Genomic DNA, 15,127 nt, shown 5'->3' on the forward strand with positions numbered 1-15,127 from the left:
AGAAATAGTTCATTGAGTTATTTTTAGACATGGTATTCCCCATCTGCCATGGTATTTGCTAGCAAATACCCGGCACATGGAATTCCCTAATGACAAATACCCCGGCAGAGAAAAGAAAATCTCAATACATAGAAATTGGTGAAAAATACCATGTCTCTCATCAAATCAAAATACAGCATTATTAAATAAGGTGGAATTATAGTATAAAATGGTTCCTATATGCAAGGATTTGTATAGTAAGAAGCCTTCTTACTATACTACAAATCCTTGCTATATGTCTCTGCATGGTCCTATATATGGGTCTGACACTTAGAAACCAATTTAAGTAACGATATACAATATCTTATTGTACAATAATGAAATAAAACAAAAAGTGAGTTGTATTAGAAAAGTGTGTGTTGTTTGTAGTTTTTCTAAGCCAAAAACAAAATAGTTGGTCGTGCATTTTTGAAAAATCGGAAAATTATTCCGTACTTGATATAATTTTAGTCACTTCCCGCCAAATTTGATTGATTTTCGGTGTGGAAAGTCACAGGTCTTTTTACACGTCAATAAGTCATGTAAGTGTAATTTATACATGTTAGGACATAAAAAAAGTCATCCAGATGTTTTTATAACAATGTTAAATTTCCTGATCATTCATCTTTGATCAACATTTTCTAGAGTTCTTGAATGACAGTTAGGTCTACGATATACCGGTGTTGAAGCACAGGCACTTTTTTCAATGTTAAGTTTTCTGATTAAGTTAGTTTGATAGGAACTACTTGAGGTTCATCATAACCTTTTGGCTAATATGGTCGTATTTACACCACAAATTTTACTCTGAGTACAGACAAACCTGTGCACCTGCAAAAGTTTAAGCAGAGACATATATACACAGAGATTGGCAACTGTAACAGTGGTCAGCGAAATCCAATTAAAAACACGCATCACACGAGACTTTAACGAGATCGCCATTTTGCATCTGATCATGACAAGTTCACCACCGCTTCGATTTTTATTTTACATCAAGCTTTTCAAAACAGCATAATGTAAGTATATATTTCAATCTCGTAAATTATTTACCTTGTTTTATTCAGTTTGTAGTAATTGTTAGTTAAAATATTGTGACGATTAACGTTTTATTGTGGTCAATAATAAGGGGAAAGCTTGGCCGACATGGACGTTATGAAATTTTTTTACACGGACGTATTTTTTATTAAAACCTTTTCATTCGAAAAGGAATAAAACCATTTATGAGATGAATCACTTTTCCCAAGACATACTCGTTTTGTGTAAATATGTTGAATTTTTCATTAAATCACCCACTTTGATGCAATTTACAATTAAAATTCAGTATTCTCGCTGTCGGCCACGTTCAATTTTAAAAATATAAAGACAGGCCCCTGTCCATGTCTACAGTCAATAAACTTTTCCATCTTTAGAGAATAATTATTCCCAGCACATGAATTACTTTCTTATGACATACTGGATTTGTGTATAACAGTTGTTTTTTACATATTTTCAACCACTTTGATGCAATTTACAATTAAAAATGACCATTCAAGCTGTCGGCCATTTTCATTCTCTTCAATATAAAGACAGGCCCCTGTCCATGTCTACAGTCAATAAACTTTTCCATCTTTAGAGAATAATTATTCCAAGCACATGAATTACTTTCTTATGACATACTGGATTTGTGTATAACAGTTGTTTTTCCCATATTTTCACCAGCTTGGATGCAATTTACAATTAAAAATGACCATTCAAGCTGTCGGCCATTTTCATTCTCTTCAATATAAAGACAGGCCCCTGTCCATGTCTACAGTCAAAAAACTTTTCCATCTTTAGAGAATAATTATTCCCAGCACATGAATTACTTTCTTATGACATACTGGATTTGTGTATAACAGTTGTTTTTTCCATATTTTCACCAGCTTTGATGCAATTTACAATTAAAAATGACCATTCAAGCTGTCGGCCATTTTCATTCTCTTCAATATAAAGACAGGCACCTGTCCATGGCTACAGTTTATAAAATTGTCCATCTTTAAAGAACAAATGTACCCATCACCATTGATCACAGGAATTACTTTCCAAAGACATACCGGTTTTGTGTATATAAATTGTTTTTTTTTTCATTATTTCCACCATTTTGATGACATTTACAAGTTTATATACATGTATATTTACATTCAGTTTCTGACAGCATTTTTTTTTAACAGGATCCTGCATGTTATAAAAGAACAAAGATGTTGATCAAATTTACCTAACAGTGCAGCATACAAGAGATGTTATATCATACATGTGCTGAATGTAGGACTCCCTAGCCTTTCTGATTGAAAAAAAGATTCCCTGGCAGACAGGAACAACTATTAGTGATGACTTTTTTCAAATGTTACTGCACAGTCATGTAGTGGACCGGTTACATGTACTACTATCAATGTGATACTAAAAAATGGTTTTGTAAGAGAGAAAATGACATGTGCTTATCCTGACTGTGAAAACACCACATTATTGTAGTTCAAATATCATAGTTCATATGCCAAACTTGATGTACATGTGTATGCGATTTTTGTGCAAGTGATGGTGACATCATTGAACTAAGAATAAATACAAGACTCCGCATTCAATCTATTGAATTTGAAACAGAAGTGGCAGTTGTGCAGAGACTATACGGATAAAAATGCAAATAAATATCTTGTGTTCAACTTCATTTGTCTTCTTTACGTTTACAAAGTATACATGTACATAATTTTTACATACATGTATAACAATATGATGATGTAGTATGATTGCCAATGAGACAATGATTTACATGTATGACTATCATTGGAAGGCCACTCTATAATATCTTTGTATATCATGAGAAAGGAAATGCTACCTTTGTAGCATAAAGGTAGCATAATGTAAAAAAAGGGAAAATGTTCATTTATTCAACAACACTCCTGTGAATATATAACTTGACAGTACTAAAGGCAAAATATTTCGTTTCACAAATTCCTTCCTCTCCTCGGAAAATAACATATTTAATTGTTTACATGAAATGACAAAATGTGTAGAATAAGAAGCAAGAAATGTTCACTCTACTTGTACACTACTAGTCGCTCATATTAGTCATCATCTATGTTTGTTTCAGTCCTTTAGCAATGGTGCTTGTTTATATTTATCTGTTGTGTTGTGTTGTTTCAGTTTTACATGTCCTCATTCTGTGATCACTGTTTCACCTCACCTATTTTGAAAAATGTTAATGCAAATATTTTCTGCAATAAATTGAAAAGGCACAGCTGCTATGACTATTCAGAAATGTGAGGTATATGTCAATGAGACAACAACGCAACGACAAAAATATTCTTTGCACATCTATGAATGTTTAAGAATTCTTGTGGAGGTCAAAAGCACATAACGTGTACTTATATATTGGTGACCTGGTACATGTACATGTATGTACCTATTGATGCATTCCGTCCTAAACATAAATTGTATGAAGAGACCAAGCAGTTTATATGCTTATAAAAAACCGATATTAAAATGAATTCCTGTATAACAAATTCCGGGAATGAGACACTATTTTATTTAAACCAGATGAGATATTAGTGGTAAAGGTTTAAACAGAAGCAGGAGATGTCAAGGGGCAATACAAAAAGTACAAGGTCATGTAACACAGATAAAAAAAATGACAAATGAAAAGAAAATAACAGCCCACATAGCACTGCACCGAAACTTTAACCCACAAAAGATCAGATAAAACTTGTCTTCAATTTTAAATCTTTCTAATTTCAAACTCGAGTTTCACTACCCGATAGGAAAGAGTAAAGATAAGGATGTTGCAGTACTTCTGTGGTCTATGAAACAGAACATTAAAATTCTACAGTTCAGCAGAGCATTTTACTGTACTTATGATACACGTTGTTTTTAATCAGGGTCTGTGATATTAAGTCTATAAAAAACTACAAATAATGACAGATTCATATTCAATATTTCATGACAGCAAAAATAGTGATTTCGACAACACTGTACATAATGTACGTTCATTTAGGAAATTCATGCAAAGGATCCACAAATAATGTAATTGTAGGTCAATCAAAAATTAATCATTTAAATCCGTTTTCCACGAGACAAAATTCTACTGGCTACATAATTTTTTCATATAAAAAAGTTGCTTTCTGATTTCTTTTTTTGACATGTTAAATGACTATTTTTGTTCCTGATTGAATACTATAGTAGAATGTAGGACAGTAAGTCACAGGACAAAAAGTCACGGACGAAAAGTCACAATTCAGTTTTGAGATTATTTTTCTCTGAACAAGAAAACACTAATTTTAAAAATATTTTTTTGATTTTTTATTGAACTATAATATATGAAGCAACTTTGTAATTAAAATTTATTCAATAAATATCAATGGTTTATTCCCGATTGTCCCACTTTTTAAAATTTTAGAGTTCTGATTGTCCCACATGAAAAGTTCTGATTGTCCCACATTATTTTATGAAGTAAAATGTTCTTAGATAAACAATGTAACTGTTGTTTGTTTTGCTAAATAAACAAGAATTAATTTATTGCACATTTAATATTAATTTTATAGAAGTATAAAAAAAAATGTTTTTTAAATCAATAGATTAATGCACTTTTGATTAAAAAAAATTTATTTCTGATTTATGAAATATATCTACAATGTTACGTTATTTACAAAACAAATTTCAATACCGTATTTTAATGACATTTTCTCTATAAAGTTTTTGAATAAATAATGTATGCAATTTAAAAAAAAAAAGGTATAAACTCATTTACATTCTACACTTTACACGTAATTGTTGATGGAGAGATTTTTCCAGAAGTCTTTACAATTTTACTAGGGAAGTCAGAGGACATTAATACAACATTCTCTGCACTATTGAAGACTGCTAACACCCAACGTCAGATTCACCTGAACCCAACAACTTCCTTTTTTTGATAACGAAGCTGTTGTCTAGAATTCTGCCAGATCAGCCTTTCTAAGAATCAATATCAAAGGTTGTTTTTCCAATATTCCCAGTGTCTTTGCCATAAAGTGCAGTCAACAGGACTCGTCACCAACTATAAAGAAGAACCAGACTTCCATAAAAAAAAAAAGATGTGGTATGATTGCCAATGAGACAACTCTCCAAAAAAGACTAAATGACACAGAAATTAACAACTATAGGTCACAATACGGCCTTCAACAATGAGCAAAGCCCATACAGCAGAGTCAGCTTTAAAGGTCCCATATTAAAAATGTAAAAAAATTCAAACTAGAAAAACTAACGACCTAATTTATGTACAAAATAATGAACGAAAAACAAATGTGTTACACAGTAACAAACGACAACCACTGAATTACAGGCTCCTGACTTGGGACAGACACATACAGAACGTGGCGGGGTTAAACTTATTTGAAGGCGCCAATCCTCCCACTAACCTGGGACAGTGTTGTAACAGTACAACATAAGAATAAACTAAAAAAAATAAGTTGAAAAAGGCTTATCTCATCAGATGGGTACAGACAGAAATACATCTAACAAATCACAGAGTGGACATGGACGTGGACGGCTACTTATACATCCCCACAACAAAGACACTAAGTACAGATCTTAGAGTACTCGCAGTTACTGACAGCTAGTTCAAAGCCAATAAAAACTAATTAAAAAAATCATGCATCTAAGACTAAAATTTTATGATTTCATATTATATTCCATGTTTGATGATACTTCAATTGTACCTACTACATGTATGTGCAAAATATAATGTATATGTAAGTATTATTATTTGTTCATGGTTTTTTTCATATTTTATAAGTTACAGTGATTAGTAACCTGTAATTAACTGATACAGACTATAAAAACAAATTAATCACTATCAAAACAATTCCCAATTGTCCCACATTTAAACTTCCCAATTGTCCCACAAACATATTCCCGATTGTCCCACAAAATTTCATTACTTTTTTACCTGTAATTTCAAAAAGTGGGACAATCGGGAAGACACCATATCAATGATGATCAAATAATTGTTATGATAACAAAATGTCAAAGTGGTTTGGCACTTAAATGGCTTCATGGTGCCAAGAAATATATTATTTGCATGATTAAAATTTAATAATTTTTCATTTATCAAGACTTATGAACAATTTCCTGAACTTAAAAATGAATAAATGTAAAAAAAGATATTATTTGAAGATCTTTCTCTTATATATTCAAACAATTGTCAATAATTTATTTGTGACTTTTTGTCCTATCCAATTTGTGATTTTATGTCCTGTGACTTTTTGTACTGTGACTTTCTGTCCGTTTACCCTATTCATAGTATAGCCCAGTGTTTCTGTTAAAATAAAGTTCTGGTCATGGTTAAAATAATGTCAGAATTTGTTTAGTTGTTAAAACAATTACCAAGTAATAATCCACTTAGAACTTCACCTCCGGCAAAATTCAGGTGATCGGAGGGCAATAAATTGCGTAATCGCACACCTGTGAATCCACAGTCACAACTCTAAGGAAATAATGACCGGAAAATCGGACACACATAATTTCACTGTGTAATTTAGAAGCAAACTTTAGCAAAGAAACGTTTCTTGTAATATCATGATCATTACCAGATTTTACTTTTTAAATTAAAAGAAATGCCGAAAAAAAGAAAAAAATATTTTCTCAATCAAATACATTAAAAAAATACAACTATTTCAAGTAGTTTTTTTAGAAAAAGAATTTATTTGATCTGAAATAAGTTTTCCTATTATTTTTCTTGATTAGCTATCGAGGTTATTCATCCCTGACTTGTCTACATGTTGTAGAATAATTATCGACGAGAATCTCATTCCGGGCCGCGTTTTTTAACGGGATTTCACAGAGTTGCCAATCTCTGTGTATATATGTCTCTGGTTTAAGGAATGGGAGGACCTAGATTATTAAATTTTAAATACATTTTATGATTCAGATTATGATAAACTTTTCTGGATTTTGCTATTCATTTTTTGTCGAGCCTGCGACTTTTGTCGCAGAAAGCTCGACATAGGGATAGTGATATGGCGGCGGCATTAGCTAAATTCTTAAAAGCTTTATATTTTAGAAGCTAGAAGACCTGGATGCTTCATACTTTGTATGTAGATGCCTTATGTTACGAAGTTTCCGTCTGTCATATGTCCATTGTCCATTGTCCTTGACCTCATTTTCATGGTTCAGTGACTACTTGAAAAAAAAGTCAACATTTTTTGTAATGTTAATATCTTTCTTATTATGAGTAATAGGATAACTATCTTTAGTATTTGCAAGATCCTAATGCCCGTTAGACAATTTTCATTTGACCTCGACCTCATTTCATGGATCAGTGAACATGGTTAAGTTTTCGTGGTCAAGTCCATATATCAGATACTATAAGCAGTAGGTCTACTATATTTGGTATATGGAATGATTGTAAGGTGTACATGTCCAACTGGTAGGTGTCATCTGACCTTGACCTCATTTTCATGGTTCAGTGGTCAAAGTTAAGTTTTTGAGTTTTGGTCTTTTTTTCTTATACTATATGCAATAGGTCAACTATATTTGGTGTATGGAAATATTTGTGATGTACATGTCAGTCTCGCAGGTTTTATTTGACCTTGACCTCATTTTCACAGTTCATTTCTCAGTGTTAAGTTTTTGTGTTTTGGTCTGTTTTTCTTCAACTATAAGCAATAGATCAACTATATTTGTTGTATGGAAGGATTGTAAGGTGTATATGTCTGTCTGGCAGGTATCATCTGACCTTGACCTCATTTTCATGGTTCATTGGTCAATGTTAAGTTTTCATGGTTAAGTTTGTTTCTTGGATACTATAATCAATAGGTCAACTATATTTAATGCATACATTGATTGTAAGGTGTACATGTCTGTCTGGCATGGTTCATCTGACCTTGACCTCATTTTCATGGTTCATTGGTCAATGTTAAGTTTTCTTGGTTAAGACTGTTTCTTAGAAACTATAAGCAATAGGTCAACTATGTTTGGTTGATTGAATGATTGTAAGCTAGGCCTAGGTGAACATGTATTTCTCCTTTGGTTTATCTGACCTTGACCTCATTTTCTTGGAACATCAGTTTATGTGTAACTTGTAGTAAAGCTTTATATTTAGGACTATCAACATAAAATCAATGGTAAGTAAAGGAGGCGAGACATTTATGGGTGTACACTCTTGTTTTCATTCCTGCAGAAGGTGCAAAAATAAACTAAGTAGGGAAAACGTTTGAGAAGCTCCCCTCATATAATCAATATTGTGAGTAGTATTGATTTAAATGGACAATAGACACCAGTAAACAATAGGTGATTTAAACTGTGTAACTGAGTGGACCATATCAAATCAAATGAAGCTGGTGTGTTTGTTTATTTTGCTGTCTTCTGCAGACTGGGAAAAAATGCACATCAAAATCCAAGTAAGTAATTAATTTTCTGAAACATAGACTTCATATAACTTTTATATATCTAGGTCCTGCCATGCCTTAAAACTTTCCTAGCTGCATTAGTTTATCTGTACTCATAGTAGATTTTTGGGTGTAAAAACGGCCATATATTTCAATTCCTTCAGATGAACCTTAAACTTTGTACTTACAATAGACAATATTTTCTATAAAGTTACATTTCTGTTTTGAAGATGGTTTTGAAGAGCTGCCCTCTATGTCATGGTCCAGCTACTTTGAATTAATTAGTAATGTAATTGTTGCTGTCCATCACTTTGTCTTTTTCTGAATTTACTCCAGACAGGCGAAACATATCTCTGTGTCGATTTTATATCTCGTAGCTAATGCCCCATTAAAGATGTTTTTTTCTCATTTGCCAAAAGTTATTCATGCACATGCATTTATTAAATCACAACTGAAGTTCTGAATACTATGAAATTTCTACAGGCGCAATGGGCGCACGCAGATTGAGATTTAACAGGCCAGACAAGCTTTTAAGCACTGTGGGGTTAGAATTTCCTGTTTAGTTTGAAAACTGCAACCAAGATCTTTATAAAATAATTGCACATATATATTGAAGTTGTGCACCAGCTATTACAAATGTATTATGGAATTGTTTGAAACATAAAATTTTAGAAAGTGTTGGTAATAACTTTAGTTTGAATCAAGATCTTTGGATATATATGCAATCAAAACCTTAATGGTACTGGCTTGAAAGTTATATTTTCCAGACTTCATCACTACTTTTAGTATTGGAGTTATCTTCATTTGTCCATAATTGTAATTGAAACAACTACATTTGACTACAGAATATGTATCCTCAATTAAAAAATTTGCCTTCCATGGCTAATATAATTTATTTACCACTGCAAAATGAATGTTGTCTTTACACATCAGTGTTTATGTGAGCCAAAATTTGTTCCTGTGTAAAAAGTTCCAGCGGAACTAACATCACAGGAAATATGTTCTGGGAGAACTTTTTTCACAGATAATTAGGTCTTTCCACTTTTCGGTGGAAAGACCTATTGTATTTGTTCTGATTATTAGGTCTTTCCACTTTTCTGTGGAAAGGCCTATTGTATTTGTTCTGATTATTATTATTATTTTTTTTTTCTTCCGCCAGATTTTGTTATCGTGTAAAATTTTTGTTTCACAATATGTCGCTAAGATATTTCTTATATAGAATCATACAGTTTATGCGCTTTTTATTTTCACCCATTCTAAGCCGAACAATTTACTTTGTACATGTTGTAAGAGTTATCTCCCTATTCACTGTTTATCAAGTGTGTGCATCTCCTTCATAACAAAAAAAGATATTGACAAAATTCTTTTTCTAAATTGTTCGTAACATCCTCAGGAATTTTTGGCTAATTTGGATCGAAGCGATTCGATGAAATTTTAAAGAAGTTACCTTTACCTAATAAATTTGTCGGTATGTTTTTTAACTCATAAACCGTTAACCGTATAACCCTGGAATCTTTTTATTTGAGGTCCCTAGTTCCTAACTTAGAAAATGAGGTCAAGGTCAAAGGTCAAGGTCAAGTTCTCAATTTTGACTTTTCCTTGTTTTTGCATTTTCTCAAACACTTTTAAAGATATGAAACAACAAGTGCAAAATGTTTGCTTTATTGTAATGAAGATATGTTACATTTGGTCTGAAACAATCTAATGGCATCTTATATGAGTAAGTGCCCCTGAAATGTCCAAGTATAAGGTTAATTGATTATTACTTCAACTTGGTTCATTATAAAGCCATATGACTGTTTACAAAAGGTTGGATGACATATGACCTTGAAAAATGACAACCGGAAGTGACCTTGAGAAAACCGGAAGTAGCCATTTTTGCACTTTCTTCATGGAAAAGTACTCAGAATCCATATATTTTGTGATATAAATACATTAACTTATCACTAAAGACCAGAAGTGACTTTCGATAAACCAGAAGTGGCCAATTATCTCCTGTTTTACATGCAAAAGTATATAGAAATTATATATTTTTGAAATCAGTGGAAAAGAAGCTATCAAATGAGACTGGAAGTAACGTTTACTTCACCAGAAGTAGCACATTATTTCCCTTATTTCACTCAAAAGTATATAGAAACCATTCATTTATCGCATCAGTTTGAAGAAACTTATGATTGGATACCAATTTTAACTTTGAGTAAACTGGAACTTTAAAGCTTCTTTTCAATAACTTTGAAAATTGATGTGGAAAGACCTTCAATTGTTCTCTGAACAATTGGTTTTTAATTTCTATATAATTTGTTCCATCTCTATAAAATAAGTTCCACACTTTACCTGATGAAATAAGTACGGGGTTGGTGAAATTTGTTCTTTACCTAGTGAAATAAATTCCAGGTTTATGAGATTTGTTCCTTACCTGGTGAAATAAGTTATGGGTTTGTGAGATTTGTTCCTCACTTGGTGAAATAAGTTCCTTGTCTGTGAAATATGTTCCACTTGTTAAACAAGTTAAAATATATACTGAGCATTTGTCATCAGTGAGTTTAAAGTTATCATTCAAGTGCATTATAAAAATAAGTCTTATATTGATAAAATATTAAATTTAAATAAAAAGTGTAAATCATCCAATTCGGATTCTGTGGAGTATTTAGCAAATGTTTTATTATATACTCCATAAAAACATCACTTTTGAGCCAGAAAAGAGTAGAGTAAGAAAAATCATTAAGAAATTAAAAACCAATTGTTCAGAGAACAATTAAAGGTCTTTCCACCCATAAAGATCAATTTTGATATAGAACTATTAAAATATCATATCTTGCGTCAAATGATAGCTTATTGTACACTGATTCCAAAAGTATATGGTTTCTATACATTTTGTTTGAAATAAGGGAGATACATTGTTACTTCCAGTTTGAAAAATGTCACTTCCGTTTTTTTTTTTAGTTTACTTGATACTGATTCCAAAAATATATGGTTCAATATACTTTTACATTTAATAATTACAAAAAATAGCTACTTCCCGTTTACACATGGTCACTTCTGGTTGGCTTGCAACATAATGCAAAAAGTCCCATGGCTTTATCATGTATACATATGAGGTAAAAGCAAAGGTCAATATCTAGAACGTCAAATTTACCTATGACCTTTAGCTCAATTTCAAGGTCATAAACCGAGGGCTTCAAATCAAAAGACCATAGGTCTTAATTATATATGGTTAATGAGTTATATCACTTTACGCCTAATTTTTAACATAAGAGGGGAGAAAACTCCAATTTTATGTTAGCGTACCATTTCATCCAAAATTTATGTGTTACGACATGTCGCAACTTACAATTTAGTAAAAATATCTTTACTATATCTTATACGGTTTTTGAAAAGAAGTGAAAATAATCCAAAATCAAAATTTAAAATATGACCTTGACCTCTGACCTTGACCTCTGACCTTGACCTCTGACCTTGACCTCTGACCTTGACCTTATTTTCTTATTTTTGTACCAAGGACCTCAAATCAAAAGATCCTAGGTCTCTATCACTTATGGTTTACAAGATAAGAAATGCATATCACTAATAACAAACGCATAAGGGGAAATAACTCTCATATGGAGTGTTCGTATCGCTTCGGTCAAAATAGGACAAATCATGCGAAGGATATACATGATATAACGAGCAATTTTATAAAATAAATTTGTCGCTTTCTTATACTGTTACAGAGGAGATGCAGTCACAAGGAAAACAGTGTTCGGGGAGATAACTCCTACAAAGAAAAGTATTCGGTTACGCAGGGTGAATTTCAAAGGCGCATAAACTGTTCGATATCATATACCAAACATCTAAGCGACATCTTGCGAAACAAAATTTATACGCAAGAAATAAAAGTGGCGGAAGAAGAAAAAAAAAAAAAAAAAAATAATAATCAGAACAAATACAATAGGTCTTTCCACCGAAAAGTGGAAAGACCTAATAATCAGAACAAATACAATAGGTCTTTCCACTGAAAAGTGGAAAGACCTAATAAGAAACAAATATAGTAAAAGATGAACTATGACAGAGTTAAAATGACTTTCAGCTGTGTTTTAAGGTTTATAATGCTATGTTTAAGACTCAAAGAATTTATCATTCATTTGTCATTAATTATGTTTTATATTAGATTATCTACCTGGACAATAAGTTACTATATATCTTATTGATAATGGACATTATATTCAAAGTTACAATAATACCTTAGGGCTTAATCCTTTATCATTCTTAAGGGCATACGATACAGTAGATATCCCTCGTTGATTTTTTCTTGAAATTTTGGTAGAAGGTCAACTTCGATGTGTACTTTTGAAATATGCAAAGAAAAATATACCTTCATGACTTACTTTTTGAGATAATTTGGTTCGAAATTTGCATATTTGAAGGAAAAACCCTGAAATTTAAAAAATCAGGACTTTTAAGGAAAGTACCAATTCTTTTGAACGAACAGTCATAATTTAACCGGGTTTTTTGTAAAATGTTCCATTGATCCATGGCATCAGCATGCTGTAACAAGTTAACAGTTGAAATAAATAATTATATCCTAAATTCTTTTAATACAAGTGCAATATAGGAGATGAAAATATTTTTGCGTAATTATACACAGAAGTGCAGAAAAAATTCTATCGTTGATTTTTTCTTAAAATTTTGGAGGGGCGTTCTTGAAACAGTACTTGATTGATTGCAAAAGAAAAAACTGGGGGTCCATGTGCTTGTTTTTTTCAATAAAAGCAATAAACCTTAATTTTTATTGGCAAAGGGGACGTTTGCCAATAAGGTGCCAAACTACGTTGGAATAAGTTTTAATCGCAACAACGTCGTGAAATCTTTCCCGCCGTTCACTACTACGTTGTCAATTTCAGTGGTAGAGCCAAGGTGTTTTTTTTTTTTAAACCAAAGATAATCATGAAAATTAATAAAGCTGGCTCCTCGTAAAATAGCAAAATAGCATCATATTTGCCAAACCTTTATGAATTGTTACGAAACTTGGATAGAAAAAGTATTTTAGTAAATTACTTTTAGAAAAGAAATGACCGGAAACCAAACAAAAATAAATCTAATAAAAAAAAAATTATTTGCATCTCTGTCCGAAATTAGTCCTACATTTCATGTAGACAACACAGCTTGAGCATAAATATAATTATTCAAAAGTCCCCGACATGACAAACAATTATAAATTATAAAAAAAGTAAATGGGATAATATAAAAATAAGGACATTTGGTATGAGACAACTTTATCCATCATAGTTTAAATGACGAAGATAAACACAACTAAAGGTCACCGTACGGCCTTCGACACACAAAAAAAAAGCCACATTTATTTCGTAATTGTCTCAATATATATAGTCCATTGCGGTGTAGTATAACATTTCATAGGAAGTACAGCAGTCGATATTAAAGCATACCATTGCATGATTCTGTCTCAATAGATAGGTTACCCTAGCTTGTATTTAGGCAGGGTATTTTTTATTACGGTACATATTGGTCTGTATTATACCACCAATCTAGGATTGGGTGCAACACCATTGTTTGTCCGTCCGTCAGGTGGTCCAACAAATTTTTGTTTCTTATCTGATAAACTTCCTTACGGAAAGACTTCGTATTTGGTCAGTAGCTTAACAACAGTGATTTGCAACTTGTATACACTTTTCTTGTCTGTCAGAAACCTAATTCCGGTGTGCCGATACTTCGATTGTTTTCTCTCAATATGTTCATAGGGGATAAGCTTAGCGCATGAACGGGTGCGTTTTTGTTTTGGTCTGTAATACGTACGGGGCTCATAACTGTGTTTACTTATTAACTGAGACTTATTCTTCATACACATATAAATATTCCACTGGGTTAGTTCTAAAAATGCCGTTAAACTTTTTAATGTACCTATTCAAAGTCAGGAACAGTATGAGGCGTTGTCTTTATTTCTTATGTTATTTTAACATTTTTTTATTGTCTGTTTAATTTATCTATACAATTGTCATACGATTTAGAGCTTGCCAAATGGTGTATATATAAATACTATATTATGGTTAAGACAGTCATGACAGTATACGTTGAATTATTTTTTGGGCTTTTTGTGTAGTTGGGTTTCTGTCTCCTCGACGTATTATTTTATTTACCTATCTTTTATTCATTTCCTATATGAAATAAAACACAAACAAAACTATGACTGGATTTGATTTTTTTTCACATTTCAAGTAAATACTGCATGTTGACTTCATTACTAATGAATAAATATTACAATTTTCGTGATATGGTCAATTTTTTTAGCAGGTACCATTTTCAAATTCGCGCAATCGGATTATGACGTCAGTGGATTTTTCCACAAATGTGACTACATCTACAGCGACGTCGCAAAATGTAATCATTCTTTTAAGAAACATCGCGAAATTACAACGTTCTGATTAACAACATCGCGTAAACTACACAAAAAGTTTTGAAAACGTTATTATCTGCCCGTGCTACTGCATGTATCGTATGCCCTTAAATTAGAGATATTGCTAAAAGATTTGTTTTAATTATTTATCTTTCTTTATCTGGATAATAATTTGTTTATATTTTCAACACATTATGTAATATAAATTGACCATAGCTAATTGTTTAATTCTTATATATATATATATATATTGTACATATATATATTGTGAAAGAAATAAGTTTGGATGTCCAACTGGCAGGTGTCATCTGACCTTTACCTCATTTTCATGGCTCAGCAGTCAAAGTTAAGT

The 15,127-nt window shown here is 31.8% G+C and overlaps 1 long non-coding RNA gene across 1 annotated transcript; it reads left to right on the plus strand.

The window, feature by feature from the left end:
* Nucleotides 1-860: 860 nt before the first annotated feature.
* LOC127729934 (uncharacterized) lies at nt 861-2,690 on the plus strand. Its single transcript, XR_007994900.1, has 2 exons — nt 861-1,031; nt 2,205-2,690. It is a non-coding gene; the product is annotated as an uncharacterized LOC127729934 (long non-coding RNA).
* Nucleotides 2,691-15,127: the final 12,437 nt, after the last annotated feature.

Source organism: Mytilus californianus, unplaced genomic scaffold (genome assembly GCF_021869535.1).
Source record: "Mytilus californianus isolate M0D057914Y unplaced genomic scaffold, xbMytCali1.0.p SCAF_2, whole genome shotgun sequence".
Classification (NCBI taxonomy): domain Eukaryota; kingdom Metazoa; phylum Mollusca; class Bivalvia; order Mytilida; family Mytilidae; genus Mytilus; species Mytilus californianus.